Genomic DNA, 6,000 nt, shown 5'->3' with positions numbered 1-6,000 from the left:
ACGCCGGCACAGGTGCCGGGGCCTGCGACATCGCTGCGCTCCTCTGCCCTGCATGAAGCCAGCAGCGGCAGGGGCAATGCTATTCCGCTCCTCCGTCACCCCGCCGCTGGCTTCATGCAGGGCAGAGGAGCGCAGCGATGTCTCAGGCCCCGGCACCTGTGATGGCGTCTATCCCTCGCCCGGCATCCGCCTCTCTAGTACAGCGGATGCCGGGTAAGTATCGGTGGCCCCTTCTCCCCCGGGGCCGGTCCCCACCGGCCCCGTACCTGTGAAGTTGCAGGCCGGCTCCTGCGCGGCGATATCGCAGGAGCCGACCTGTTCGGGTGAGAGCCGGGAGCCTAATGAAGGCTCCCAGGCCTGTCACTGCTATATTAGTATTGCGGCTGGGTCTATGACCAGCCGTAATACTAATATACACAATGTCCCATAGACGGCAATACAGTTGTATTGCCGTCTATGGGACTTGCAATCAAGTGACCGCAGGTTCAAGCCCCCGGGGGGGGGGAATAAAATAGTAAAATAAAAAAAAAGCTTTAAAAATATATAATAAAAATATGAAATAAATAAAAGTTATAAATCACCTCCTGTCCCTAGAATATATATATAAAAGTAGAAAATCATATCATAAACCACCGGGTTTTTTTTCAATACAAGGTGATTTAAGAAATAGATATTCCCCAAAATGGTATAACTAAAAAGTACTTCTGGCCCCGCAAAAAAAAAAACAGTCTATGCATCCCCGTACAGCTGCAGGGTCACCTGTCAAAGTGGCCTTGCAGCTGTTGCAAAACTACAACTCCCATATATTAAATATTTTACCAGTTTTTGCATCAAATTTTTTTTTCCCTATTTTCCTCCTCTAAAACCTATCTAAATCTAAAAGTCTTATAGTCCGAAAAATACGGTAATTTTTGAATTTTTCAAGATGAGAAAGAGGCCTTCTAAACCCCTCAGAACGATCGTCATCCGATGGTTATTCGGACGGGGGTCCACGGAATTTGTGACAACAGTTGTAATAATAACTGTCAGGAAGAGGAATATCATAATCACTGCATGACAGATGCTTCCATTTGGAGGAACTCTTCCATCGAGTTGAATCATCACCACCAGAAGCATATGAAGGTATCTACAAACCCCCCCCCCAAAAAAAAAACAAAACAAAACAAGAAATTAATATCGGGGGGGAAAAAAAAGGAAAATAAGACCAAAAAGATATTGATACTACCTTGAGGATGGTAAGCAATTTAACCTTAGAAAGGATGTAGTACAGTGATGGTGAACCTTTTAGAGACCAAGTACCCAAACTGCAACCCAAAACCCACTAATTTATCATAAAGTGCCAACACAGCAATTTAATCTTAATACTGTGCAGATTCACAATTGTGGATAATTATGGACCTGCAAAATACGGTTGTGTGAATGGGGCTTTACAGAGCTTTCAATAATACAAACAACTTTGTTCTGCATTTGGTATAATTTTGAACAATTAATGTTCACTGTTTACATTGTGCACATCTGTTTTATAGTAACCGTGCAATGTTATGACCTGTAATAATATCATATGTCTGTTATAAAACAGATACTGTGTGATATAGTGAAGGACTCCCACTCAGTCCAAGCTGCTCCAGTGACCCCCACACAGTACAATCTGTTCCACAGATAGGAGCTCACAGAGAGGGCGCTGAGTGCCACTTCTAGCACCCATGCCATAGGTTCGCCTCATGGATCTCATCTAGTATAATATCTAATAGAAAGCCTTAAGTATAAAATGCTGGCGAGGGACAAACTTATGAAATAACAATTGTTATGAAATAAAGAAATTCAAGGAAAACCCCCCAGATAGAAATGGCAGTCTTCTGACGGAAGTGTCGTCAGAAGCATCACAGGAGGGACGCCGGCAAATCTGACCGGCCGGAAACGCCTAACTCAGAATGGAGTTCCGGGAGCCAAAATTGACACAAACGAAAAGCGGGGAGTGAATAAACGCTTTGACCAGCAGCAAGACTCCCTCAGATCTGTCAGGAACCAGCCTAATATGGTCCCATAAGAGAAGAAAAAGTAAGGAGACTAACTCCTTACCAAAAGAACACTGACCAAAATAGATAAATAAATAAATAAATAAATAAATAAATAAATAAATAAGACTTTCCTTTACAGATGAAGAAGGAAAGCAGACTCAGGAGCAAGAAAAAGAAAGCGGGAGGAAGAAGACAACTTAGGGGGAATAAGAAAATAACGGGGAGGACAAAGAGACCTCCCTCCACCTGTCCTACCACACAGGACAGGAAAGAAATAAAGTGCAGGGAGGTCTCCTTTGTCCTCTTATAGGGTGGGTAATGTCCTAGCAGCACACAGGGGCAGATATACCCCATATTGTGCTGCTGGTAGGACATAAGGGAATCTTTTTTTTTTTTTTTTTTTGCAGGACACAACCAGGCCCTTTATTTTTGCATTGTCCTGCACGTATTAAGGTGTTGGGCAGTCTGATCTAATGGTGTGGGGCATGACCAATAAGTTGTTCTTTGGTGTTGTATACCTCATAATATCATGTGACAGATCCATGTATAAGTTTAATTTGTGTGCATTGTAGCGTAGGTGTGAGAGTGGATATTTCATTTGCAATTTGCACCCATGCTTTTTCTATCATATCTTGCAATGGCAGCCTGCTATCATCCCGCACAGCCATGTATCATCTGGTTTTGGATAAAAGTGGCCTTTTTGTGATGTCTGTTCTCAAATAAGAATTAAACTTAAACCCCACTTTGCGGAAACACAGCTTCTTTTGTTGCAGATTTTTCTGCATTTTTTTGAGCCAAACCTAGGAGTGACTGCAAAAGGAATGGGAAAAATATAGGATTTTCTTATACCTCTACCTTCTGCTCAATCCACTCCTGACTTTGGCTCAAAAAAAAACACACACACACACACACACACACACACACACACACACACACAAAAGCTGCATTTCTGCAACATGGTGCCTCAGCCTTAAAGGGGTATTCCCACGTTGCATACTCACCAGTCTTTGCTGCTGTAAAATCTTCTGTCTTCCTGCGTCATTGGTGGGCGGGGTTACATATGCAAAGCCAGCGGCAAGATGTCGCTGGCCCTGCGTGCGCGCTCATATATGGTGAGACCAGTCAGTTCTCCAGCTTTCACAATGCCAATACAGACCCGGCATCCGCTGTAATAGAGAGGCGGATGGCGGGGAGGGTTAGACGCCGGCACAAGTGCCTGCAACATCGCTATGCTCCTGCCCTGCATGAAGCCAGCAGCGGCAGGAGCGAAGCTGCTATTCCGGAGGGAGGGGGGGGGAGGAGCGCAATAGCAGCATCGCTCCTGCCGTTGCTGGCTTCATGCAGGGCAGGAGCGTAGCGATGTCGCAGGCACCTGTGCTGGCGGTCTAACCCTCCCCGGCATCCGCCTCTCAATTACAGCGGATGCTGGGTCTGTATTGGCGGCCCCTTCCCCCGAAGTGTAAACTACCCCCCCCCCTCCAGGCTGGCTCCTGTGCCACTTAGCCCCTCCTCCCTCCCCTCTGAGAGCAGCAGATACATCACTTGACTTTTGACCAGATAAGTTAAGGGTTGTGTCAACAAAGAATTGAATAAAGTAAGATAGTGGACAAACAAAGCAGTTTTACTGAAGCAGTGTATTTAGAAAAAGTCTTACATTCACATTAACAAGCAGTACAGATAGGATCCTTGTGATGGGACAACCCCTTTAAGGGGTTTTCTGGCCCCAAATCAAAGGTTCATATTGATAACCTATCCATAGTATAGTTCATTAGGGACTGTGCTAATGAAAAACTTGTCTGAATCGTAAAGTGATGTGGGGTACATTATCTTGGGGGAAATCAAATTAATTTAAACAATAAATGATAAACTTACTTTACGGCCTAGCAATTTAAGGGCCACCTCCAAGAAATGTTGAACAGACTAGTAAGCACCAAAACAAGTGTCAGCGAGCCAAAGCTTGAGCCATATGGTTCATTTGCTGTAGATGGGGTCAAACGTCTTACTATCACGATAAGCAATAATTGTCTGATGAATGTGATCTCACCTCTGGGACCATCGTCCACTTTGAAAACAGGGCCCTGTTTCCAGCCACAAGTGAATGAGAGTAGGACACGCTGTCTGCTTTAAAGAAACAAAAAAAAAAGACAAAAAAAAACAAAACTGGTAAGCGCCCCAATTCTCTCAGAGTCAATGGGTAGGCTGGCAGATATTTAGGAAGTCTGTGAGATGTTCATGTTGATTTCTTCAGGGATTTAGGTCATAAGGCTCGGCATATTCTCATCAATTACATGTTTAATGCATCAGATAGGATTGTGGAAAGCCATGAGAGTATTTCTTGCCAGGGCTGGTAAGGTCAGTTTCTGAAATCCATATAACCCAGATAGAGGAAGAGGGAAAGGAGAGAAGACATAGGAATAGTGATAGATACAAATGGGAAAGTATTAGTGACAATGATACAAATATTTTGATATTCTTCCTGGGTTTTTTTTTCATCCAGGACTCCTCTCTTCATGTGTGTGTGTGTGTGTGTGTGTGTGTGTGTGTGTGTGTGTGTGTGTGTGTGTGTGTGTGTGTGTGTGTGTGTATATATATATATATATATATATATATATATATATATTACACATAAGGACATTACACTTCACTGCTCATACACTGTACATCTGTGGCCAAAGCCGAGGAGATGAACTTCAGACTAATCTCTAGTTAAAGATACCTAATATATTTTCTCGAAATTGCCAGTACAGACATAGACATTAATAGATCTGGGCACAGACATATAACAACATACCGGAGGTTCCTTCTTCAACTTGCAGCATCCACATAGTAATAAAATTTATAACCTGACTCCAAATTAATATTACAACCTGTATTCCCACGTGTAGAAAATAGGAAGAAAGTCCTGCATCCAATTCTGCTAAATAAAAGCAGTGGCTTTATTTAGCACCTACAAAATCCATCAGTGGGAACAAGAGCAAAAACCATTTACATTGTAGACAAAAACATCAAATCAGTACAGTGCCAGGTAAAACGTCCCACTTTACTCAGGAGACTCCTAAAGCTCAACCACCTTAACCTGCTGCACTGGAGAGGTGGGGTGCTCAGCCGACAGAAAGTCTGCAATACTGGCCATGTAGAAAGGAGGAACAATGGCGGCATTCACCAATTGCTATGAAAAAATTCTTTATTGGGCGGTGCCATTGATCAATCTGTTGGAAACATTTAGGCCGGGGCCCCACATGGTGTAAACACTGCCATTTGTCCACGGCATAAACTCCACAGAAAAAAAATTAGGCATTCCTCGCGCTTTCCATCCCCACATTAGGGGAAAATACATGCTGCAGACATGTTGTGATTTCTAAAACTGTAGTGGTTTTGGAAATCGCAGTATGTCAATTATACCTAAGGAAATGCCAGTGGTTTCCCTAAAAGTATAATGGAAGCAGAAAGGAAACCTCTGCAGACAAAATCACTGTGAGAAAAACCCACGATGTGTTGCTTTCGAGGTTTGCACGCAGCGTTTTATTGCTGCGGGAAACTACGTGGGGCGTTAGCCATCAGGCTGCCCAGTCTCAGAGGGGAGATTCCAGGAATTAGTCAGAGCTGATGGTCTTTGAAAAAGAGATGAGGTACGTGAATTCAGTGTCAGTTTAATTAGATTGTTCTGAAAGCCCCAAGAATTCCAAAGATAGTAAATATTGCTTAGACTTGTTAACCTATTGATTGCTATTGAGGTTAGTGATTTGCAGATATTTGCGTCTTGCCTACTGGTGGCAGCTATTTCTGTGGGTGAGCGCAGATGTGGGGGTCGCTTCAGTCCCATTAAGTGTACTGGAAAAGGCGAGTGTGGATGCAAGATCCTCCTTTTGAGGTTGTATCTAGGGGCAAATGTGCTTGTGTGGCGAGTAGGAGAGACATCCCTGATATATATCACTAGCTGCCAAGCAATTCTATCTTTGAGGAGGCCAAAACCAGGTCATAT

This window comes from Leptodactylus fuscus, chromosome 1 (assembly GCF_031893055.1).
Source record: "Leptodactylus fuscus isolate aLepFus1 chromosome 1, aLepFus1.hap2, whole genome shotgun sequence".
Taxonomy (NCBI): Eukaryota; Metazoa; Chordata; class Amphibia; order Anura; family Leptodactylidae; genus Leptodactylus; species Leptodactylus fuscus.
The sequence above is the reverse complement of the archived record's forward strand: the minus strand, read 5'-3'. Positions refer to the sequence as shown.